Here is a 26,595-nt window from a genome sequence, read left to right as displayed (position 1 = left end):
AGGGACACGAGAGAATTTACCTATGCTGGAAATTAAAGCTCCTATGTTTTAGCCAGACTTTTATACCAAGTTACCTTTTTCTCACCTTGTCTTTCAGTTTTCAGCTCTAAATATAAGGCAGGGCCATTCTGCAATATTATGATATGAAAATTAATCCCTGTGGTTTTCCTTATTGTTATTTTGCTCTTCAGCTTTAGATACATTGTGCTTGGTAATTACCCCTTTGGAAGATCAATATTTACATACTGTAGTTTGTTTAATGAGAAAGAAGGAGGAGATGGTGGTGTTGAAGAATTGCTAATGAACTTTTTTTGTGGGAAAACTGTATCAAGCACTAATTACTATTCAAAGCAGAGCTAGCTTTCTCACCAGATAGATGTTGTAGGACAATAGTAAAGCAAGTCAGATAGATAGGTTTACCAACCCTGCAGGAGAAATTACTGTGTTACAGCAGCAGCATAGAGAAAAAAAAAGAAGTATAAGCCACAATAAAAAACACAGAGTTAAAAGTAAAAGTACCACAGGCCCAAAGTGAATGTAAGGTAGCGCAAAACTTTTAAATATAATCGTGATAAAATGAAATAGTAAAAAATAAAGTTGAAGAGAAATAAAAAAATAAGATTGAGATTTTGCAAAATATAAATCTAGCAAACAGCAGTGCAAATAGCACTCATAAATAATATGTGCACTATAAATCTGAGAAACGGCAGTGAGAAATACAAAAAATGTTTGTGATTTTTATTATAGAGAAGGGTAGGAAAGATTTCCCGAAGCATATTTTATGGCAGTGAGAGAGAATGAGCTCGTCTGCCTCTGTAGTAAAGAATGGAGGGGAAATGATGGATTGTCCATGATGGAGAGCAGTTTGTTTAGTGACCTCTTGTCCCTCACTGATTCAAATGCCTCCAGATTCTGGCCAGTGATGGTTGCGGCCTTGTGGATTAGTTTGTCGATCCTGCTGGCATCTCTGGCACTGACGCCCTCCACCAACTAGGCAGATAGCAGCAAAAGCAAAAGGGACAGGCTACCGTAGACTGGTAGAAGATCTCCAACATCCTGCTCCACACGCTGAAGGATTTGAGGCTTACTCAGAAAGTAAAATCTGCTCATCCCTTCTTCTACACAGCACCCATATTCAAATGAACAACCAAGTATCAACTGTTTAACCTCCTCATTTATGATATTAATGGGCTCTTTCACTGTTTTTTTCTCTTTTTTTCCCCCCAGAAGTCAACTACCATCTCTTTTGTCTCACTCACATTCAGGGGGAGGTGATTTCTCCTGGATAACTTCACCAAAATCCCCACCATTGCCTTGTACTCTTACTTGTAGCTACCCCTAATACACCAACGACTGCAGCATCACCAGAAAGCTGCTGCAGATGGCATGATTCACTGTTATACTGGAAATCTACACAGTAAACAGGAATGGAGACAGGATCATCCTCTGTTGTGCCCTGGTATTACTAACAACCACGTCAGACAGGATGGCCCCCTGCCGTACAAATTGAGTCCTCTCTGACAGATAGTCAGCAATCTAGGAGACAATGGAAGTGGTGACACACATCCTGACCAGCTTCCCACTCAGCAGAAGTGGAGGGTGCTAAAGGCACTGGAAAAAACAACAAAAAACAACAACATGGTTCTCACAATGCCACCAATATCAGAGTGAGCATGCTGTAGCAGGTAAATGATGGCATTATCCAGCCTGACATGAGACTGGTGAGCAAACTAAAGAGAGTCAAGAGCATGTTTCACCTAACAGATGGCTAGAGTGATTATTGGGCATTTGCTAATAGTTAAATGGCTAATTTTAACATGTGGCTGGCAAGGTTAACATTTATTATACCTGTTTAAAACCTTGATGTTGTTGAACCGGGAGCTTTACTGACCTCATGAAATTCCTCATAAATATGGGGTGTTAGCCTTTAGGATGCTTCGCACAAGTTTGTTGTGCAGCTGTCCATGTGGTCGTGAACATCATGGGGTGTGTGTGGTGGAGAGGGGTGCTGCTTCTCTGCACCAGTTCAGTTTAAAATTGTGTGTCAGCTGGAGGAGCCGAAGACTGTTGGTATCAGCACTGCTGTAAATAAATGTCTAATCAACTAGTAATTTAATATCAATTAGTATCTGAGTACAAATTTCTTTGACAACCTTATTTGGTTACATTCATCATCTACAGTACTTATGATACTTAAAAAAAGCGTATTTAAGTTAATGGATGTAAAGTCTCATATGAACTTGTGTGTCCTAATGTGACATCCCTGCAGTTATAATCACTCAACTATTAATATATTTTTATATCCTTAATTATTTTCCTAACTTTTTATCTATGTATGTTATTCAAACAAGAATAGCTATAGGCCAATTCTAAGACTTAATAATGGGTTGTCATTCAGTCACTCTTTATGGAGCTATATATAATGATATTTTGATTTACTTTCTGTGTTGTTCTCTGTGGATCTCTGTTAATTAGCTCTTCTTGGGCTGTCTCTCATTTGTCTCTCAGTCTGTTCAAGAGTGAAGTTGTACATTTATCACACTTATGTACTTTATGCTTATATTTTAACTTAAGTAATTATTTTTTAACACTTTTAAAAATAATATGAAAGATTAAAACTAGTTTTTATTTGTTTTAAAAGCTCTTAAAGATATTTTATCCTGAATCTCATGAGTGTCACAGAGATCTTCACTCACATGACCTTGAATGGGATCCTTCAGCAAAATATAGTTGTCCCTGGAATTGCACAATTTAAAATATCGCTGTGACGGCACAGTATAAGTCAGTGTTTTCATTGACAAATAATATAAAATTCCTACACTTTTAGAAAAGATTATTGGCCTTCACTATGATAGACAATTACGAAATAATGGCAGTTAACAGTAAAAAGCTAATATTAATTCAACCATGGTCAAGAATGTCACTCCAAAGGACAAGTTTAAGATTTGGCGCAGGGTTTTAAAATTGAAAATGAAATCAGGTTTTTATTAAATTCCATATAAAACAAAGAAATGCTTAACCGTTTACAGCATTTTAAATGAAGACAGTACTAAAATATTTTTTATTTTATGACTCATACCTATACTATATGCGCAAATCCTAAGAGGAACTCAAATCAAGTAAGGGCAAGGTAAGAACATCTGCAATGGTGTACGCTGACTGTATAGTGATTTTCAGTGTCAGTTTCAATGTAACCCTTCATATTTGATTCATGAGTTTGTTAGATTTCTACATTATCAGTGAGATTTTTTCCACCAAAAACAAAAATAAATGGCACGAAAAAAAGCCTGATGTAGCAAATATGATACAAATACAAAAATCTAATATGCAAATTCATATTAAGTTTTTGTTAGTTTTTTTATTTCGTCAGAAGGTAAGCTAAACTCTATTTTCGAAAAATTCGAATTTTCTCGCAATTATTTCATGGTAAAGTCTTTAAAGGGTTAAGATGCTTTTAGTGACCTCATTTCAACTGAGGGATGAAGTCCTTCTTTTACATGTAAATATACATCTATTACAGGCTTTTGCTGAAGAGGTGCCACAATGTTGATTAAGTCCAGCGCCAGGCACATTTCTAGAGAGACATTTCACACATGAATCAGCAATGATGGGTTTGCCAGAGCTGAAGAGGGAGCAATGGCTACATATTGGACAGTAACATAAATGAGGAGTGGGGTGGAGCCTATAACAAAAAAAAAGGAAAAAAAGAAAGAAAAGGAAGTGTAATTACGCTCAGTGCCAGAGGGGTGAGGCAGATTTGAACTGCAAGTTTTGTCTAACTGACCTTTACTGTACAGAATGAAGCATGTTCAGGTTTTAAGAGGGGAAATGGACACAGACACAAATTGTCATTAATTACTGAACTAACTATATTAGAATCTGACTGGCAGCGATCTCAAAGAGACAAACACAGAGACTTTCCCTAAAAACTTCCCCTAAAAAAAAACAAGATGACACGCCTAACTTTTACACATAAATAGACATGCACACTTTTAGCTCCTTTATCCATCAGTTTAACCCCTAGCAAGATTAATTTTCTCATTAATGAATTACACCTCCGTGAGGGTCTGTGTGGCTTACAGACGCAATAGGTTCTGGAGGCTATGCACATAATTTTGTGTAGTTACAGTGCACTGCTCCTCTTCAAAGCCTGCGGTAATGTTACAATAATTTTCACAGTGATTCATGTCACGAGTATATGTGATCTATGGTTGCTGTAGTTTATTGTCACTGAAACAGGATTACTCTGCTTAATTACTGCTCAGTGCATGGTGTAGTCAATGACAAAGGGCAAAAGCAATACTGGTGCAGAAGAGAAGAGAAGAGAAGAGCGCCATACATTTTAGGAGATATATAGAGCTATTTAAGTGGCAAAAACATATTAGAAGTCTGTTACCACAAAGGAGGGCATGCTGAAGGACTGAAGATAACAATAATCAGACCCAACTGTCATTTCATCTTTTATGACTATTCAATGCGTTGTTCTTTGACCTTGGAATATAACTGTAGATAGCTTTTTTTCCCCTATGATATTTCTCCTGCCTAAAAAATAGAGGATTTATAACATTACATGTTATATTTTCCATGCATTCCAAAAGGACAAAAACGTAACCTTCTGTCACTCTCTCCACTAAGGTCGCTTTATATGCAAACACCGTCAAGGTCATTGACATGCGAACTGTTGTATATCACAGTCCTTCATGGCTTTGTGCTCCAGCTATCTCCTCATTGTCTTCATATTAGAAGCCACAGCTAGTGTCACAAACTGTAAATAAATAAATAAATAAAAATACATTTTAAAAAGCTACAATTACTAATAAAGAAATTCAACTGAAAGTGAAAATCTATCTTTTTCTGGCTCGGTTTAAACAAATAAACACACAAAAATCCAACATGTGCACACTCATAAATATACTAATTAAATATGAGAGTAAACACATAGATGGGGTTCACTCTCACTTGGCTTTGTTTATTAGTTTGTTTTTGGGTGCATTTGTTATTTCAGTTAAATCCCTGGAAAGTGATTCTAAAGGTTAAATTTTATGGGAGAAAAAGGCCGATTGTAGCTGCTTTTGGAGAATGGATATTATGCGTCTCAAGCGGCTTCACTGAACTAAATTAGCATTTTTCTCTCTGTCTCTTATTAGAACTTTGTAAGAGTAAATATTGAGCATGAAACCTCTTAAGACAAATATCTCTTTTTTAGACGGATATCACTGTTACCTGTGCTACTGTAACACCAACATGTATGCATGCATGTATTTCCAGGCTTCTTGAAGGACATTCAAAGCTCTTCTTTGGATATGGGCTGCCTGCTTGTCTGTCAAGATGATCCCACACTACTTCAATAATGTTGAGGTCCAGACTCTGGAAAGGCAAATCCATAACTGATTGTTTTCCACTGTGTTTTTCAATTCAGGTATGCCTTTATTGTATTGGTAGTGTGTTTGCGATCTTAAAAAATGATGCTGGCTGAAATGATCTGTAGGTCAGTATTCAGGTGGTTTAACAAACAAACAAAAACTATTCCAATGAAAATGGTCAGGTAGAAGAACAAGACTGAAAATGAGTGAAAAGAAGCCAATCTTCAAAGGAAAACTCAGAAAGCCTGTAGAAAGAAAGTCTGGCTCCTCTTAAGCAAAACAGAAAAGAAAGGCGACGGGTGGATAAAGAATTTTGCACAATACTGAATGGTACCAGTCAACAAAAAAGTATCTTAAATGATTTAGACAAGCACAGTAAAACCACATACTGCTGAAGACAGTAAAGTGAAGTTGTCCATCCTGTGATTGTACTAAGAAGTGAAGCTGCCTGAGCTGAGCTGGCCCATCTTAACCCCTGTTTGCAAAAGACAAGTAACACTCTACAAATCTCTATAATGTGTGGTGTAGTTGCTGGCAGGCAGATATGTAAGTGTGGGTCAGAGGCATCTAGAGGTAAGTGTAAGCTCAGGGAAAGGATGTAGACCCTAGAGGGCTCAGGGAAGTTGAAAGTTGAAAGGGGGCAATAGGAGGTGGGTGTGGAAATAGACTATGGAATATGTACGTGATTGAGGCTTGTATCAGGGGAGTACAACATTGTTTGTGCAGGTGATAAGAAAAACAGAGGAAGGAAGGAGTGAGAAAGGTATGGAACAACTGGAGGGAAGGAGACGGTAACATAAAGGCAAGATCGTAGTGAGGGAAATGGAGGAAAGGGTGAGGTAAAGGGTGCCTAACCTTGAGGATCACAGAAGGATTTTGGCATAAGACAAACATGGATACAAAAAGGCATCTCCTAGGCCCTCTGCCAGCTCTCCCTTTTGGTGTGACTTTATCAACATGCACATTTAAGTGAGCTTGACTGTATAATGAGCTAAGACGGGCGAACCGTTATAAACGAGTTGCTGAAGAAGCTTTCAAAAAAAAGAAAAGCAAGCAATGATACAGCAGCACGGAGAGCAATGTTGCTTCCTGCCTCACGTGCAGTATGCACACATTGAGTAGTTCACCAAAACTTAAGCCAAAAATTCTACATCAACGCTGATTAAATGAGACAGCAACGATAATGGGTGAAGGAGAAATGTAGTTAATTTAATCTCACTCCCCTGAGGTCATCGACACAGTAAGCACAAAGTGGTCTATCAGGTACTGTTCGGTTGTCCTGGCCTGTATTTTCTTATCAGCAGCCATTCAGCTCGGTGAAAGAGCAGTGGCTGACTTTTCAGACTACAACTGGAATTTCAGTGATTTTCATTATCGACTATAAGCTGAATATGCACAATTAGAAGTGGCCATGAATGTAGAGAGTTTCATACCGCCAGATCAAAAAAAAAAAAAGCAATATGTGTGTTCATAGCTGAGCTATTTTAATAACTCTTTCTGAGACCTGTCAGAAAGATCTTAGCAAATAAACTCCACCCTGTGTCCTTGATAACAACAGCAACCACACCAAATACAAGGAAACTGCCCGGCTAGCCAAGTGTACTAAATGTCCTTAAGACGCCTTTTGAGAACTAATGTGTTTGAAGTGATATTGTTTTGTGTTTGATTAAGTGGCAGGAGTGACTTAGGAGTGATTGTTTAAAACCTTTTAGTTAAATGTGTAGCTGTGACAAGTGCAATGCACGCTGTTGCCCCTGAAAAATCCCAATCAGATACAGGGATCACTAATGCTGTTCAACTGAGTGTGGTCTGAGCTCAGTTGAACTTCCATACAAGATTAAAGTTTGTCTATTAGAATTTAAATGGCCAAATAAATACCCATATGAACAGCTGGCCTCGTAGCGACAGTCGACAGTTGCTCCTGAGATTCTAATGCGATTCACAAAAAACAAAAACAAAATAACAACACAACCATCCTGCATTCACCGGAGAGGGGAGAGGAGATAGAAAGATGCAAACAAATGTGCGCTATTATGCCAGAAGCAATTGTTAAGAGATGCAAGAGAAACATCTGCATATGCCACAGTCTTATAGTCCTCGTGCACTCGAGGCAAACAGGATCATTAACATGGAAAGTACAATCACCCTCTACTAGCTAATCCAGGCCCTTTGTCAAAAATTGATGATGAGGCACTTAGGTCCACACAAGTTCTCTCGCCCCACATGTATCTTTACCACAGTAACAATATATTCATGCAAACTGTGCTGTGGTTTTCATTACTATATTAGATCATATTCCCTTCAACTCACTTTGCAATGCTCAGAGTGGAGGCTTAGTGAGCCTCTCTGCATTATGACTTCTCTAGATTTTTAATATGAACGTAAAATCAAAGTTTATGAGCACCATTCTTTATTTAGAATTAGACCTGAGAAAGAAGCAGGACTTAAAAAAAGGTAGAAACATAAGAAACTATGAAAGAGCGGTGCATGTAGCTAGGAGAACTTTGAGTTAAGCCGACAACCATGTACAAAGAGACCATAAACAACATCCATCCAACCATCCATCCTCTTCAGTTTATCCCTGTTATCACTATTTAGTTATATTTATTATTCTTTATAACCAGAAGAAGCAATTGTGGATTGGAAGGAGTGAATTTTTGTCTCCTTAATTTAAAATACTGCTCTATAGTTCTAAAATCCCATTTAAGTATTTACATGCTAAAATTATTTCTTATGTCTTAAGGATGCTACTTTTGTCTCAAGGTAATGAATATATTATGTGTTTGCTGTAGCTTCTTAGCTGGAATTACTGTGCAATAACTGTGAATCCGGGCTGCAAAATGTAGACCTAGCTGTTTCTATTTAATGCTATGTTGAATTGATTAAAACAAGTACCAAGAAGTGTAATGATTACTTGATTCAAGGTGATTACTCAGGAATTATTATGTCTTTCTAGGTAATAATTATATCTCTGGGCATTTGATTTAATCTGTTATTACAATAAAATTAAATTGGAACAGGAAATTTTGTATTTTTCAGCCCTGATTCATGGTTATTACACAGAAACTATATCAGGTGATTACATGTGATAGCCATACTTCCTGATGTTTCTTTTAATCAGATCTCAGCTGTTATACACCAAGGATTACTTCCTCTTCCTTTCCTCTTTTCTGCTCCTCTTAGAGGTTGATGGTTGTCCTGGTTCTCTGTAAAGGATGCTGAACTCTTCAGTATCCTCAGATTCCTCCTCTTTTTGAGATTTTTCTGTCCTTTTGGGAGTGAAGCCCTGCGAGTTGGCTTTTTTGTTTTTTTGATAGTTTAGCTTTAGGGAGGGAAGTTCTGAGTCCATACAGCTGATTGTCTGGCCGGCCCTGACACCAGCAAAAAATCCACAGCATCACACAAAATATTGATATGATTACCTTCAAACAGAGGTGTGTGCTCCTTTGTTTGAAGGTACTGCCTCTGGGCATTTGGTTTAATACATTATTATTATATAATTAAATAGAAGCAAGTGTATTTGCATTTTGTAACCCTGGCTCATGGTCACGATCACACAGAAACTATCAAAGCCACCTGTTTCCAGGTAATCGTCACACATTTGAAGGTTTATTTTAATGAAATATTCTAGAATTCAATAGAAATTTAATATTTAAATTATGACTTTCAAACATAGGAGAATGTTTTCATGTCACAACAGTAAAAATATATTTAAATTGATTTTTGGATGTCATATTGTTACCCAAAACATGAGCAGGAATGATTTTTATTTTATTTTATTATTTCTACAGCTCAATTGTTCTATTGGCTAGTTACATGTATTTGTCACCAGCAACAATTATTTCTATGTAGCAAGCACTGAAGGACTAAGTAAGAATGGATTTATACTGGAAGGTGCAGCAGATCAGGATGTACCAGTAAAGGGTTGAATAGCTTTGTTGTGCTGCTGCAGTCTCTGGCCTTGCCGCTTTATCTCTCAGGGCAGATAGATCCAGAGCAGAACTACAGTGGCATGTGGAGGCCTAATGTGCCAGTGCACTCGGCTCACCAGGGACTGGATCCTGGCATTGCTTACACACTACTGCTACAGAACATGCTTTTGATTTGTGTTCACATTTTCCTGACTGGAATACTGGCCTCACAAGACTCAAAGAAGGAAGTCAAACTTTACTTCTCACTTATTCTTGGAAGACTGACAGGACTCCCAAGAGGTATGAAGATAATCTAACAACAGTCACATATTGACTGGAACTGTTCCACATACAGACAATCTCATGACAAAATGCTTGTTTTTGTTAAATAGTTCAACATATCCTTTCATTTTGTTTCTGCTATTTAATGAGGGTGTGTTGTCTAAAATTCCCAATCTAGCATATTAGTATGACTGACACAATGCATGCAGAGTCATTCCCATCCACAGCCCACAGTGACCATTTTTCAGAAATCTTCTGAGCTATCCTTTCAGTACATGCTATTTCACTGAATGTAAGACAGTAGGGAAAAAGGAAAAACAGCAAGCAGCGTAAAATAACACAATGCTTTGGGGTTGCATTCCCTGTCATCCCCGATTTTTGAGTCGCCATTGTAGATTCCTTCTGCAGGTACAAAGCCACTTTTAGGAAAATGCAGTTTTGATGCAATTACCTCAGGTGCAAGCCTATTTTCTTGTGCCTATATCTTTTTGGAAATTTCCAAAGAAGAAGAAAGCAAGAAGAAAGCAGACAGGGAAAAAGTTAAGACTGTTGTTACAGTGATTGGACAGTGCAGAACAGTTTGAGTGCTCCTTTTGGCACCAAGTTGTTTTCATCTACAAATCGACTCTGAGATCTTTTTGTTTTTGCAAATGTGGATTCAGTGTTGGTAGCTTTTCAGAGGCATACATCCTAAGGCCTCTAAAAATAGCTAAAGATTGCTAATATATGGTGGAAGGTGGTCTTGTTGACTCTGTTTGTTACACATTCTGTATTTAAAACATGCTAATATATAGAAAAATCCTTCTTCATGTGCATGATGAAGATCCTTATCAAAAATAACCAACACGCTGACGTGATCCGAACGTCAGTGTTGCTGTTTTTGTTGATGAGTAAGCAGCTAATACCAACATGTACAATACTGGGTTTCTTCCATTCAGCCGATTGAATATCTTTTGCCATAAAAAAACAGCAGGAATGATTCATGTGTTTCAGCTACAGTCTCTGATTTGAGACAGGAGCTATGTAATTTGTAAGGATAGCACAGCGGCAATGGCATTAATTATTTACATCTCCCAACATGGCAACAGGATCACTCAGTATCGGAAGTAAATAATGTTCTGTGTTTTTGTTTCTAAATGTCATATTAGAAAGCTAGTTCTCACAGAAGTTTCATATCAAAAATATTTGGAGAAGCACACCTTAGAACTTCGGATGAGTTCTAAGGACTGTCAAATCTATAGACATTATTATGAACAGTAAGCATATATATATTTTTGACTCATGTCTTGAGGACTATTCCGGTGAGTGTTTCATTTTTGTGGCTTCTGCACTTAAACTCAGTAACAGAAAAAAGATACAACCTGTATGCCTCACAAAAATAGTTAGTGAAAACATAAACAATTTCACATATTTTTTAAAACCCCCAGAGAGCACTGCTCCACAAACCTGTGCCTACCCTACCCTTCAACACAAACTGTATCCGAGCTGACATACAGGCTCAGAACAGCGAAGAGAAAAGCTCAGTGCATAGGCTACTGTCAGTGTGTGCAATGACAAAGGGTGGTAAAGAAGTGATAAATAAAAAACACAGTGATACATGCAAATTCATGAGCCAGGAAAACAATTTATGCCCTCAGTGGAGCATTTTTCATGTCTAGTCCTTCTCAAACCAATGGGATGTTGGAGGATAACACTCCTCTTCAAAAGCTTTTGTACTTTACTTCAACTTGGCCCAGCACAGATTCCGTCTTTAATTATTAAAACATATACACAAGGCACCGGGATTTAAAGATAACTGACCATGTGCATTTTTATAAGTGCTAACTAATCTCCAAAGGACTGTTGAGTTTTGTTCTTCCCTGTTGGATAAATTAGAGCTGACATTTTGCATTAACTGTAGACGTAGGATTATCTCTATTAGACTGTTAAAACATAAATGGGTCTTTTCAAAAATACAAACAACAAGCGGAACAACTTCAAATGTACAAATGATCCTTTACCAACTGTTGGCACCATAACCAGCATCACCATTTGTCGAGCTGCCTGTTCATTAAGCAATATATTTGCTAATATATATTGTTAAAGTATAATAATATATCGAATGTTACAGTAACATTAGGGAAAACAATGGTTGCAGTCCAGGGCATGACCAGAATTATTTTGTTTGCTTCAAAATGGGACCAGATCTGAGACAACCCAGAGTCAGTTGCCATCTTTAAATTGATGTTTGTGAGTCAAGACGGCAATAAGACAGCGTCAGTCTGTACCAGTTTGCTATCAGTATGCGATGGAGTCACTGGAGTCAAGTTTGCAATTACACCAACTGTGACAAATCTGTAACTGCAACCTGTCTGCAAACTTTGTAAATCAGTTGTCATCTACGTAGAGATAACTTCAAATTAAACAGGAATTCACATAAATTGCTAACATTCAGAGGCGAGTCAGAACCTCATAGATTTAAAACAGAAAACGAGAAAGATTTAGATTCTTTTTATGGTGTGTAGGGTGAAGATGGAGTCACATGAGTATCTTATGCAGTGCACTCTCAGTCAATTCAGTATAGCAGCACATGAACAAGCCCCGCTGCTTGCTTATGCTGCATGTGCTGGTTAGACCGGCCCTAAACAAGAAGGTAATAGCTGTAAGATGAGTACGTGAGAATTTGTCCACAAGAAGGTTGTCTTGTTATGGCAAGGTTGGCAACTGAAATATCGAATAGAAAAATATAGGAAAAGAAGTTAGCAGTGACTTCCGCTTGAAGATACTGATATTGAGCTTATCTCTGATATACAGTGTTCTTCATATATATTTAAGTATTCATACGTATATGTGCTACTTTTGGTTGCTCCCTTTTATGCCAGATGTAACCCCAAAGGGAAATTGTGTCTGCAGCTGGAAACAAACCAGCAACATTTCTCTTGACATGCAACTGCTTATCTTCAGAAAAGATAAGCAGTTGCATGTCAAGAGAAATGTTGCCGGTAAAAAAAAAAAAAATCAGTGTCAGTTGTTTGCAGCTGAAACTGATTAATAACTCAGTCTCCTACTTGACTGATCAATATTAATATCCCAGAAGTTTGACTGACTTGATGCTAAACTCTGATTAAAACATGTTCTTTTAATTTTCTTTGAGCAGTTTGCATGTATATAAATAGAATATCTGATACTAGCCACACACATAAGCCAAACTTAAAATGTAATCCCAAGAATTTTAAAACACATTATTAACCCGTACGCCTTGTGAGTCAAGTGTCCAAAATTATCCGTGCAAAAAAACTATTTTCTGGAGGTGACAATTTTCACAGTGTGAAATTAAACCCTGTCAAAGGTACGGCTATAAAGTGAAATTCAAGCCATTCAATAGGTTCTGAAAAATGGATAAACACAGAGAAAATGGGGGGTTGTAAGTGGTTTTAATGGTGATGTCTTAACCCTGCAGCTGCAAAACCATAACTACTTTGCATATTATTATTGAATTGCCCATGATTTTTATCATTTTTCTGTGCTGCATGTGCATTCATGAGCATGTAGACACAAATGCAAAGACTCACACACACACAAACACAAAAACACACATGCTTATATACGTGCACCCATACAGCAGGACTTATGAAATTTCACAGCTCGCCTGTGTGGAAATTTTTTCTGATTAAATTTCATTTACTGCAACTGGGGTTTCATCACCCAATAAGAGGAAGAGAAGCCGAAGTGCCGATACATGCTTGGTTCCACTAGGCAGCAGGAGAATATCAAAGCATGTCACCTATCCTCTTTTTGCACTTTGCTTTCCATCTCTTTTTTCTTGCTTCACTTCTCCCATCCCTTTCACACATCCTTCAACCTCACCTTTGACCTCACCTCCTTTTTCCTTTCTCACAGTCCTTTTATTCCACCAAAACATCACATCCCTCACCCAACACATTGCTTGACCAAGCAGAATGACAACAGCCCAGAGAGGGGACTACAATATCCTGAAGACCGAACAACGACAGAACATCAGCGGTCAAGAGCCTTCTCTGGGCTATAGAGCACGTTTTCAAAGCTGTCAAATAGTTGCCTTAGTGTGCTTTTACCACATGAACACACGTTTTTCACACAATGAATCAACTTTATCTACTTTATTTAAAGATTAAAGTGAATTTACAACATCAGATATTGAGACTGCAGCCAACAAGATTTTGATTAAGAATTCATCTTTGTCTCATTTTCCCTCATTATTTAGTTATTTGCTCTATGATTCTCAAATAACATCTTGATATTTTTTTTTTGTATGTGTGTGTATTTGAAAATACAAAAACTGCATATATTCAGTCTATTATTTCAAAGGTCCAAATGGAAGTAAATAGTGCCAAATGAGATTGCAGGACCAGAAAATCAGAGATGTCTCTAATTAAAACACAAATCACAACAAAAGAGCTCTTCATAGCTTTTTTGTTGATTAATAAATGAAGAAAAACGCCAAACATTGTCTGATTTCTGCTTCTAATTTGTGAAGAATGTAGCTTACTTTTTGTTCTTAATATTCTGGTTTCTGGATGGGCAAAACAAGCAAGTCACAAGCTTTGAAAATAAGTTACTTTTTTGGGTTTGTTCACAAAGAATTGTGACATTTTATTGAGGGACCTGATTGTTTACCTGACCTGTTTTTTTCCGTAAATGTGCTGATAGGTAAACTTTGTGCATTTGGTGTAATTTCTATTTGATGGAAATTAGTAAATCCATTTAGCTGGTATAGCCACATGGCTCAGGGTCAGCTTTAGCAGTGATCTAGGTCATAACCAAAATTTGGGCGATACAGTAGCTCATCCAGTTCATCATCCATCCGAAGACAACTGTAACATGTGAATTAGAGAAATAAAGCTATGCATTTCTTGTCACTGGTTGGCTGTATTAATTAACTAATGAAAATTAAAATTTACTGAGAAATTATGCATAATGGATGGATAATGATGACCATCAATCCATTCTATGAAGAGAATGGATTGATGGAGAAGTAATGTTGGCTCACAAACACATCCAGGGAAATTAATCACTAAAATCCTACCAAGACTCTAGGAGGAATAGCAATTCTGGAAAATGGAAAAGCGCCCATTAAACAACAACTATTACCTTAGGGTCATAGGCTCAGTCAGAGTGAACACCCATTAGATGGTAAGTTTCAATAAAATCTCAATAAAAACCAATGCCAATGAAGGAGTAGTATTTCTTGTGAAGTGTGAAGCCCAAGGCGGATACCGTACCATCACATAAACCGCTCAGTCTCAAGGATCGATGGGTTTATTTTAAGATAATAATAGAAATTACTGCTAGTATTCAGTACAGCAGATTTCAAAGGAAAAAAAAATGAAAGAAAATACTTGAATGAAGACTCTTCATTTAAAATAAGATGGCGTGACTGAACAGAGTGGTTTCACCTGTGGCCATTAAACACTCTATAAGGAACTTGGAGCTTCCACTCAAGTGCACGTTTTGATTGAAAAAAAAAATTTCACTATAAAAATATGCATTTTATTAACGACTTTTTAAGTTGCCATTCATACATACTGGCTTGAGCACTGCTGCCCACCTACAAGCAGTGCAGAGTTGCTCACATCGACGGCCCACAAAAGGCAGAAAATTTCAAGCTGTTAGGATAATACTGGTCAATGGCCACGCGCCAGTCTGGGAGCTAATCTTGACCACAGCTTGGAAACATGAGGCAGCAGAACATACGCAAGCTGATAAACACATACTCACAGCACAACACAGAACAAAACAACAGTTCCATACTGAGCTGTCGAAAAGATGGATTGATGGTTCAATATTTTTCTTGCAGTTATTTCACAATTTTGTCTGAGCTTTAACACGGCACTTTCATGGTGGTTTCTGTTGCTTGTTTGTTCTTTCTTTGCAGGCAAAGTTTACTCTGCACGTACCACTCACTGGTATTATATGTGGTTTTAAACAATCAGAACTTAATGCTTATTTGCAAATTCAATGCTAGTTATAAATGGAGCTGACAAGAAGGTTTGCATAATTTCCCAGCTTGAGTCTTTTGTGTTCATAAAATGCTTTGAACAATCAAAGAATGGTACATGAGCTCAACAACTTTTATTTGATTCAGTTCTGCTCGTTTTTATTCATACAGCACCAATTCACAGCAGCTGCCTTAGTGTACTTTATTGTGTAAGGGAAAGACTCACCAATATTAGAGCAAAACCCCAATAAACAAGCACCTGGTGACGGCGAGAAGGAAAAACTCCCTTTTAACAGGAAGAAACCTTCAGCAGAGCCATGCACTCTTAGGGTTAGGAGAAAGAAGAGATAGAGAGAACAGAACTCAAAGAATTCACTAGGAGTGAAAAAAGTTATTCATATGAACTTTTTTTTTTAAAGTACTTCAACGAGTTGCAATAAGAGGCAGAAAATGGCATCTAGTCTCAGATAAGAAACGTTTAAAATAAGTCTGGAGTAAAAGCCCATTTTTATACACTCACCAAGTCATGACAGTCTTTCGGCTGCTCTTTAACATGCTTTCAAATACACGGCTGGCATTCAGAGTATGAATTGTTTTGTCTAAAGATTTAGAATTGAAGGAAGGCTGGGCAAATCAGAAAGATTTTCTATGGCTTTGCAGCACAAGTAATTGATTCTCTTGCGCTTCTCCATTTGTGCTGCAGCCTTAAATGCCAAGGCATTTTAAACTGCCCTGATTTGCATTTTTTTTCTTTTCCAGAATAATAAAAGGGCACATGTATCTTAGTTATATAGCCCACCATACAAAAAAGCACTCATATATAGCATGAAGATGCTGTTTCATTGGTAAAAGGCGAGCATTGAAGTAATTGGAGGTTACACTATTTTCTCAGGGAAACACTGGAAAGCAAAAAGTAGTTGCTAGGCAACTGCTCATGCTAATTCACTGGGTTATATTGTGCAACTACAATGTGAATGTAAAGTATTTACATGAATAAAAGGAAATATAAAAGAATCTTGAAAATGTTCCTTTATGGTGAGCAATTTTTTAGATGAATTAATTTAACAAGCAGATGACAAAACAGTCCAAGCTTTCAAAGACGAACTTACAATGGGACAATTCATATGATTCTTCAAGAGTGCATGAATATTGTACGCCATAAAAACATGATTTCATAATGTTATATCATTAACATATAGAAAACAGTATAAGAAGAAAACAGAAATGCCACTTTTATCATGTTTAATATTAAAAATACAAATTTAACTATTTTTTTTGTGTTTTATAGAAGACAGTAAGAGCAAGATTTTTTGCTAACTTTAATGCTAACTTATCACAAACTGTTATTCATATTAAATATATGTTAGTTCTATCAGCAGAAAAAAAGAGCAATTCTCCATTTGTGCTTTTTCCCTTTTAGTGCAGAGACAGAATATTTCAATGCAATAGTCTCTGCAACGAGCGATCGTTTTCCATTTCGGACATCCAAATGTCATTGTATCCTTTGCCGAACGTGGCTCTGAAGTGGGTGTGAATGATGGGTCCGTGTGCCCTTTTTTCTCATCGCAAACAGGCATTCTCCCTTTAAATCTCCTTCTCATCCTGTGACCCACCAATCATATTTGACCGACTGACATTTTGAAGAACCCTATAGACTAGTTAAGTGACAGGACTCAAACACACACGCGCGCTGTACACAAACAGACACACGTGCCAGTCTGACACAAGAGCGAGAATAATTACAGGCAAAATGGACTGAGAGAGAAAGACGAGGAGAAAAAATATTAATCATTGGATTTGACATGTTTTGCCACTACGTGTCAACCTAATGTTTGTCAAGGTTTAGAGGAGATGACAAGACAGGCAGGGTCATGAAGCAGCCATACTGCCTTATTATGTATGACACACACCCTGCAGGTGGGCAGGTGCTTGCACACACACAAAATTAGAAACCCACATTGTCTCTGCTGGAGATGAATACATGTTAGTTTCCAGCCTCCACACACACTAGATAATGGGATACTGAATGCATATATGGGCTGCAAACCAATACATAAACCTCTAAAATTGCATAATGAGTCACTGGGATCTATTGTCCTCGGTCAATACGCTCCATAGTCCTTAACCCAGTTGTCAAACTGTACATTTTAGCATGCAGCAAATTAAAAACAAATACATTGGAAATAGACTGTACAAAACAGGTTCATAATACCATGAACAAATTAAGCAATCAATATTTATAAGCACAAAGAAGCAAATGATGATCCCGCTGTTCATGCAAATGACACAGTGAGAATTATACCCATTAAGTTCAGTGAGGCCAAAACAAAGTAGAGTCATCTGTTTGGGTACTTGTTTGTTGTCATCTGCTAGGTTTAATGTGGTTAATATAAACAACTGAAAGATGAATTGGACATTGGATGCCTTGAAGCATGAAACTAGCATTGCTGGAGCTATGTTGTTGCCTCCTCTCATATACTTTTCAGGTGGAACCAAAGGTAGGTTTTTCTCCATGAGTAGAAAAATGCATGTGTAGCAGCTGTCTTTCCTAATAATGCAAGTAGGGAGTCTGGCCATCCAACCAAAAGAACTGCAGTTTGCAAAAAACCCCAATACTTCTCCATACAACATGGCTCTGTAAAAAAACAAAAAAGAAGCTGTATACTGTATCCTGCTGCTTATTGTGCACAGTTTTTGGCTCCAGGCTGGAGCTGCATTTTCCAACTACTAAACGCTTTGCCAGTGAAGACAGGCCTTTATTGTGTGGACTGAAAATTGGAGGAGAAGAAGAGAGACATAGAAAGCAATCAATAGCAATCAATAGCTAAGGCAGCAAGTGCTCCCTGTGTTTCTTTGTGTTTGCACGCATAAATGTACATGTGTGCTGCTTCTTCAGAAAGTGTGTAAGCTGTACTGTGGCCCCTTGCCCTGTCTTTGATCTGTCCCTTTCCTAAGAGATTTCAGACTCACAGGCTCTAGCCTGCTAGCTAATGCTGGGCCGGCTAAGCCAAGTTGAGCTGCGTGGGTGCCACCTACACACTGCAGCTTTCTGTCTCTACTTCTTTCAGCCTCGTTTCAACACCTCCTCACAGCACCCAACACTAAGTGCTCACCCTCATCTCTGGCTATGTCACTACTTATGCTTTGCCTTCATTGCGTTCGCTTTTGTTGATAAGGAAATGAATTTAATGTTGATTCTTTTAATATAGTGTTATTTTGAAAATTTTATTTTTTAGAACAATATCCAACAGATGTTCCACTGATGCTAAAAAAACTCCTAAAAATGTAACTTCGTAACCTAGCACATTTTTTTTCTTTAAAAAAAGATGAATAAATATGTCATTATCAGCACTTCTTAAAATTTCAGCTCACAAAATGTGGTGCTAAAAAGGGCATTTGAACTTTTGTTGTACAATCTACAGGTTATTGATCCACTTACAAGGTCAACATTTCAATTTGATGCTTTTTAACTCAACACTTGCAGTGGAACGGCATTCTCATCAGCATTCCTTGTACTTTGTATTTACTGCTAAAAAAAGAAGTAAACCTTCTAAAATGCTGACATTACCATTCACTTTAAAGCACTGTTATTTCTACAGATATAAAGACGCCCTGGCATGGCTGTCGATTCTTTAATAAGTTTTTTTTTTTTTTATTGTATCTGTTAAATGTAACTGCTTAAAAAAGCAAGGTCATATCATAAATACAGCACCGTTGCAACAAAACTCTGTGAACTTTGTAAAATTGCACATGAAATGTGGTTTGAACTTTATCCAAGTAAAAATTAAAGATTAATAAAATATGACTAAACAAAAAAGTTGCACTTTTCACGTCTTTATTGAACACATTTATCACACGCGCCGGAGGCTGGAAAAAGTACACTAATTTAGTCAACTGCAGAACATCCTTTAACAGCGACATCCATCAGACATTTTCTGCAGTTACTCATGAAACAATACAACACTGTTTCTGTTTATATATCTGGGTTGTCTTAGTTGAACAGGCCTATTCCAGTCATGCCACGGCTTCCCAATTCAGTTAAGATCAGGGCTCTGACCTGGCCGTTGCAGAACATGAATGTTCATCTTTTTTAAACAACTTTGTTTTGCCGAGCTAGAATTGCACAATCTAACCTAAGGCCATGGTCTGCTGCCCTGTCATTCTCCTGTAACATTTCTTGATACAATATTTAATGTATTATTATATCAAAGATTGTATGATATCCAGGCCCTGAGATCAACCCCAAAAACATCACGACCTCACCACCAACCTTCACAGATTGGAGGTTTTGGTCTTGGTGTGCGATGCATTTTGGCTCCAAACTTATTTCTGCAAAGTGTTAAACTTTTGTTTCATCGATCCACAGAACATTGCCACACAAGGTTTATTCATTCTCTTTCACTGTTTTTCTCATAGCAGGGACACTTGAATAAAGGTTTTAGCAAGTTGTAGAAATTTGCGCAGGTGTTTTGTTGTTGATTTGTTTTTATCCAACTCTTTCAGAATTGGACACAGCACTTTTAGTTTGATCTTTGCAGGGCGCCCACTCCGAGGGAGAGCAGCAGCAGTCCTGAATTTTCTTCTGTGGTAGACAATTTATCTGAACACCCAGGCCTTTTGAAATCCTTTTGTAGCCTTCCCCAGCTTTGTGATTTTGTATATTCGTTCTTCTGAAGACCTGTGAGAGGTCTTCAGTCTGTTGAGAACAGCACAATGTGTCAGAAAGCAAATTTCTTATCTATAAAATCCATAGATCCCTTTTCTATTTGCCCAGGTGAGATACGTTAAACACTTATCTCAGATCTGATCTGGTCTTGGAAGTGCACTTTTCGGCCCATGTCACTATCAATTGACCTTGACAGAACTTGAGGGGCTCTTGTAAATGTTTAAACTCCACATATTGTCATACGACACTTTTTCATGATACTGCGATTACATAATGTGGGAGGGAACTTTTAGTACTGGGAAAGATGGCCAGATTAGCTTCAGGGTAATATAATTCACTTCAATGAACATTATTTGGTGCCGTCACTGAATTTCAGCATTAAGCTGCTAGCTGCTGTTAAGTACTCTCTACACTGGAATATAGGTAGCTGGCTCTAAACTCTCTGCATATACTGCTCTACTAATCATTAGTCAGTGATGTGTACTGGCAATTTAGTTGTTACTCGCATAATGCTCAGTTTGTCTGTATTTTATGTATCAGATATTTGAAAAAAAAAAATTGTGGTTCTGTGGTTTCAGTGCATCCTAATATGAAATGCAGTAAATGTGATAAATGCTATAAAATCATAATTTTGTGGGACCTTGCTCAAAGCTAATAGGTGACATGTGTATTAAATTTAGTATACTGTAAATACAAATGTTGCTGTAAATCTGTAAATATTTACAGATATGCATGACCACACGTTTCACTGACAGTTACCGTAAAGACTTTTTCCACTGCAGTGCCATTTACTGGAGTGTTAACCCACAAAACACTTTAAACTTAAGTGTTTTGTTGATTTTAAAAATTGCTAGTCAGTGGATATATTTTTTCCTGGTGTGACCTTGGTGGAGATCATTGCCAAAGAGAAGTCTCCCCATGGCATGTCTGCATGCAGGTCCCATGAAACCAAAAGCAAATGCTGCCGTGGCTTCTTTTTCTCGAGGTTGCAAGCAGACACGAGCGGTCACTTTGTAATGAGCGATTGCAGTGTGGGCTGAGTAACCTTCAGAGCTTAATGCTCACAGTATTTGGCAACATGATATAAATTACATCTAATGACTTCAATACACAGAGAAATAGAGCTAATGGGAATGGTTTATTAAGCTTGCCAGTCAACACTAAGAAATCACTTGGTTAAATTAGATGAAAACTGAATTTAGACTGCAGCATTTTGGAGGGTCTTTAGACATGTGGATGACAAGATCAGGACTTTCAATCAGAAAGTCCTTAGACAATGCTTTGGGTAATCTAAACTAATGTAGGAGTTTGTTGGGTTTTTTAAAAAAAATGAAAGCAGAAACCATTTGCAATATGACTTATATCTACTAGTACTTTTATTTTCTGCACTATCGACCTTGTGTATTTCCAAGTTCTCTATATAATTAACACCAAAGAGTGGGCTGAGTAGCAAGCAAAGAAGAAATATTATAAAGCACGTGTGAGACAGGAGCATGAAACTTTTTCTTGTGCTTAACATTTTAATTGAGAACAAGTAAGGCTGCTGATTTAATCTCTGTGACTCTTCAGTCGGAGGTAGCCATGTGAAAAACTTGCATCTGTACCATAACTTGACTCTGTCTCTGCAGACAGTGTTTGCCAAGGCAGGATTTGTGCCTCTGTATGTGTCAGTGTGTATACCAGGGTGTCTGCATGCACATATAGCTGTCTGTTTTTGCTCCTATTCCCAAACTCTCTAGGGGTGAACCTGCCTTGTCTACCAGTGCCTTTTTCCCCCTGAGGAACTGTGAAGTAGCATTGTAGTATTGGAGGTGCTGGGGGAATTCACAGCAGGTGCAGCTCTGTTATTAAATATCACTCTGCAGTAAAAAATGAGGAGTAACTTCAAGTAACAGTTCCCTAAAAGACACTCTCTTTTGTATGAAGAACAAAGTATTAAAGTATAAGTGGATTATGTTCTCTGAGACTTGGGATATTTTGTCACATATAAAAGACCGTATACGAAAACACGAGTCGGGTGCACAGTGTTGCCGCTGTTCTGTCTGCAGAACAAAGGCAGCGATATCAGCGCGTGTGGGATGCGGTCCTGGGTAGTACACAGAATTTCAGCTTTCGGCAGTTAAAATCCAATTTATCACTATGAGTAAGCTTGGTCATTATTCCTGGCAACACCTTTCGCTGTTTCTATTAATCGGTTTTTCATGTTATCGCTCAATTGATTGACCGTTATCAGATGTAATCACCCCACCCTCACTAGTACACAGCCACCATAAGCTGTTATCACCTTATTTCAGGTTGCTAAAAGGAAATACAGATTAATCTTTGGAAGCACTGGAAGTCAATAAGTTGCCATTCATTCACTGTCGTCTCACCAATAATATGCACATGTTGGACAGTTTCTCTAACTAATGGCCAAAACGTCAAACAAGCACGTTGGGGCCACTGTCTAAATTCTCACTTCCTCTACCTGCATTTTTTAGAGAAGTAGGCAGTGGCATAGTCTCTATGACTTACTATAATAGTAATGACAGCACTAAATTGGTCAGCAGATTCATCCTTAGGCATCAGGAGAGGCTGGGTCTGTGGTGGTGTAAAATCAGGCCCGTCTGTTGCACTTGTGTTTTACTTTAACTTTCTGCTTCACATGTTCAAAAGTTCATGACTTGGTTTAGGAAAAAGGTCCCTATTTGGCTTAAAATAACTCCTTTTAAGATGGTAGTGCTCTTAAAAAATAACTGAAGGAAAATAAATGATGCAGACAGGGAGTTTGGCATCTCAAGTCAGTTCATTCAAACTACCAGGCTGGGACTGAGTTTCTGTTGAGGCCAAGACTGCAGACCAGAACGATCCGAAATCCACTAAAAAAATCTCCCAGGGCTTCCGATGGCCTTCCAGGTGTGTCGTTAATCAAATATCAGGAAGCATAGTTTTCCAGGTTAGTAGGGTGATCACCAAAAATGTTACAAATTCTGAGTTACTCTACTGTATGTTTACAGATGATCAGAACAGATGAACCCTAGTAAATTACTGGAGGAAGCCTACTGGTCATAGTGTGAGAGTGATTACTGGTATTCAATGGGTAGATAACATTTATTAGTTATTCTGACAAAAGCAAAATCTGTTCCAAGAAAGGGCCAAAGAGCTCAAATAATGAGATCTAAATGTCTGCCAGCTGGCCTCTTTAACAGCCCTTACTGTTGCTCACATCCTACAATAACCTCTAAAAGCTCATGTGAAAGCATTTGTGTGACAGAGACAGAGCGAGCCACAGAGAGAAACAGCTTTGTGTATTTCTGAGAATACATCTGTGCAACTGTCTGTGTTAGAATGGAAAATGATCAATTTAAGCAAAGGTTTGCACAGAGGAGGGAAACCAGACCCAATCTTGGCTCAGTTACAGATTGAGTCAATATGAAAATCAGTGAGCTGCTGGGAAAAGGCAACCCTGAGACTATTTTTTCATCCAGCTATAAAAAAAAAAGAAAGAAAGAAAAAAAAAGCAGCTGCAGCATTTTATGAATATACCACATCTTTTTTTCCACAAGGATTTAACACATCCGTAACATTTACAAAAAAATAAAAATAAAAAAAAATGTCATGGCAAATGCTAAAACAATCTAATTTCAATAACCACAATTTTAATTAAAAAAAAAAAATAGGCAGAAATTTGCCCGTGCTCCTCTAAAACCACGAGGAGGTGACGATTCTATCAAGCGCAATACCTGGAGACCAAGTTTACCAAAATCCAACTCAGCATACATTCAGTCCCTAAAACGTGACCATGGCAACTTCAGCAAGAAAGTGACTCCTCTGAAGACACTATGAATGCGCTTTGGTACACCACGGTATGATTAGATTTTGGAGCTTGATTTGATTCTTTTATGCCCCACTTTAAGCCAAACCTCTGAATGCTGAAGTATTTCCTTCAGACCTCGACATACCAAAACAAAAATCTAATTTCTAGGTGTGAAAGCCTCTTCAAAAATCATGTTTGAGTACTATAGGCTACACTCATTATAGAAGACAGGCATCCTGAATATCCCATGGGGTAGTGCAGCACAAAGAGGTGAGACAATCATGCTTGTAGTGATCTTGCCATCTGTTACACTATGATTGATTTCTGCAGCATCTGGCTGAACACTTGCCTACATTTCAATGACCTGCATCACACACCGCCTCTCTGTCCCCGTCTCTATCACCGACATGTACATATGCTCGCACACAGCCTTCTGCTCACATGCAAACATGCATTCTTTTGTTAATCTCATTATGAGGACCCCCGTGCTGACAACAGACGGCATCGGAAAATGTTTTTAGTTTTGATAAATATGGATAGATTTTTTAAAGCATACAGAAATCCCTTAAACCAACATGTCTAATTGCAACCAGGTGGGGAAAAGAAGAGTCCATGAGCACAGATCCTATTTAAACATTTTTGCCTAATTATGTTTGTGAATTCTGGTTCTATTCAGAGTGAAAGATATCATATAACAGGATATTATTTATGGCATGGGTACACTGTGACTGAGAATTTCATAACATATATAAAACATAGAGTCTTGGGATCCTCGGTCAGAACCATCTCTCACTTGACACATTTGGCTTCCAAAGAAAATACAACAGCTTCAAACATTAGTCCAAAAACCAACGAGTGACGTCATGTTGGCAACGCACGGCAGTTATGACTTAGGCTAAAACTACTAAATTCAAATAATATACTGCTGATACAACCAACATTCCCTGAGCTACCAATAAGCTAATGAATCATACATCAAATAACTGTCACAGTTATAAATCCAGCAATTATAATGAAATGGCATTTAATCAGATCGATAAGCCGGCCTGCTGACCAAGAGAAACGCAGAGAAAAACGGTTTAACAAGCTCATATTTTCAAAATAGATGTAACGGAGCTCAAAAACAGCAAAAACACCATAAAATTAAATGACCACACATCACACTAATTGATTCAAGTGTTGTGAAATAAATCATTGTATATTACAAATTGATTTTCATAATACCAGGTACAACTGAAAGGGAATTTAATATGCCAGTCTCTTCCCAGTGCAAATGGCCCATTATAAAACACAGTTAAAATGTTGCGTCTGACAATGACTGGAAAACTACGCTTTATCCTCAGTACAATATGCAATAAGCTCACGAAGATCTAAAACTGCTCAGAGCTTATCAAACTGAAGTCAGTGTTACTGAGATATTGTCAACAACCACTCATTTCAGAGTCACCATCATTTTACCTTGAAGTATTAATTCTAACGGAGAAACTAGAAATTCAACTGTAACTTTATATATATTTCTCTTCTCTTGTCTAAATGTAAAGCATACCAGGGTTCGACATAACCTCTGGACAAATGACCTGAGACCAGTATGAAAGTCAGACATGTTGATTGGCCAGCTACTAGCTGTTAACAGTGTTTCAACTAGTCTTAGTTTGACCCTTTTTAGACAGGCCTGGAGACTAGTCAACAACCCCCTGGCAACCACCAGATGAAAGGGACCCAAGTGGTTGGTGAGTGGTTGTTGGTTGTTGCTAAGTTAAACTGATCATATTGTAAAGATGCTGATGCACCAAAAACTCATTATGATTTATTTGGTCATTTGCAGATTGCTGCAGTCTCCTGTAGTTTGAATGGAGGACACAGGCTTGTCTGCCAACCACTTACCGATAGTGAAATTTGGAAAAATTATCCAGATGCAAACTGGAAAATGAAGAAAGTAAAAAATTTGCAATGGACTTTGTTTAGTTTTACAATCACTTGGCACTCATTTGAAGACAAGTCAGCATCCACCATGCAAAATATGGGTCTCAACCAACCTGCGATTGTAAGGGGTTCACTCTCTCATCTATCAACCATAAATCATGGCAATGACCTGCTGGTCTACCATATCGATTTCACTCTTTGCCACTCCAAAGCATGAAATGTACATGCATGCAGAAGTTGCAGTAAGCTGCAGTAACAGCAGAGGGAGATATTTTATTTCAAGCGAACATGAAAATAATCACATGAAAGCATTTAAACAGATATTATTAACACATTTAAATATATATTAGCCGCCTACCTTAATTAAAGGACCCTGGAATGTACTTCATATGTTTTTTTGCTCACTATACCAACTTCTTGGCTTTAAATATATTATCTCCCCCTGCTGGTAATGCAACTTCTGCATGCAGAAATGCAATTTCTGCTTGTGTGTACATTTCACACTTTGGAGAGATAAAGCGTGAATGAGACATTGGACTGGCATGTCTATTACACATTTTGCTGTGATACTGGTTTGCTTTTATAGGCCTGGGGCTTTAGCAACAAATATGCAATATGTATATGCAATGTTGTTTAGTGCAAAACTAAAGACCTAGGAGGTGTGTCCCAGGGAGCAGAGCCACACAGCAACTGAGGGC

The 26,595-nt window shown here is 37.8% G+C and overlaps 1 protein-coding gene across 1 annotated transcript in view; it reads right to left on the bottom strand.

Annotated features, from left to right (window-relative positions):
- grik4 (glutamate receptor, ionotropic, kainate 4) overlaps positions 1–26,595 on the bottom strand; it is a 320,489-nt gene that overhangs the window by 187,640 nt on the left and 106,254 nt on the right. The window lies entirely within an intron of this gene.

Source organism: Oreochromis aureus, linkage group 14 (assembly GCF_013358895.1).
Source record: "Oreochromis aureus strain Israel breed Guangdong linkage group 14, ZZ_aureus, whole genome shotgun sequence".
In the NCBI taxonomy this organism is placed as follows: Eukaryota; Metazoa; Chordata; class Actinopteri; order Cichliformes; family Cichlidae; genus Oreochromis; species Oreochromis aureus.
The sequence above is the reverse complement of the archived record's forward strand: the minus strand, read 5'-3'. Positions and strand labels throughout refer to the sequence as shown.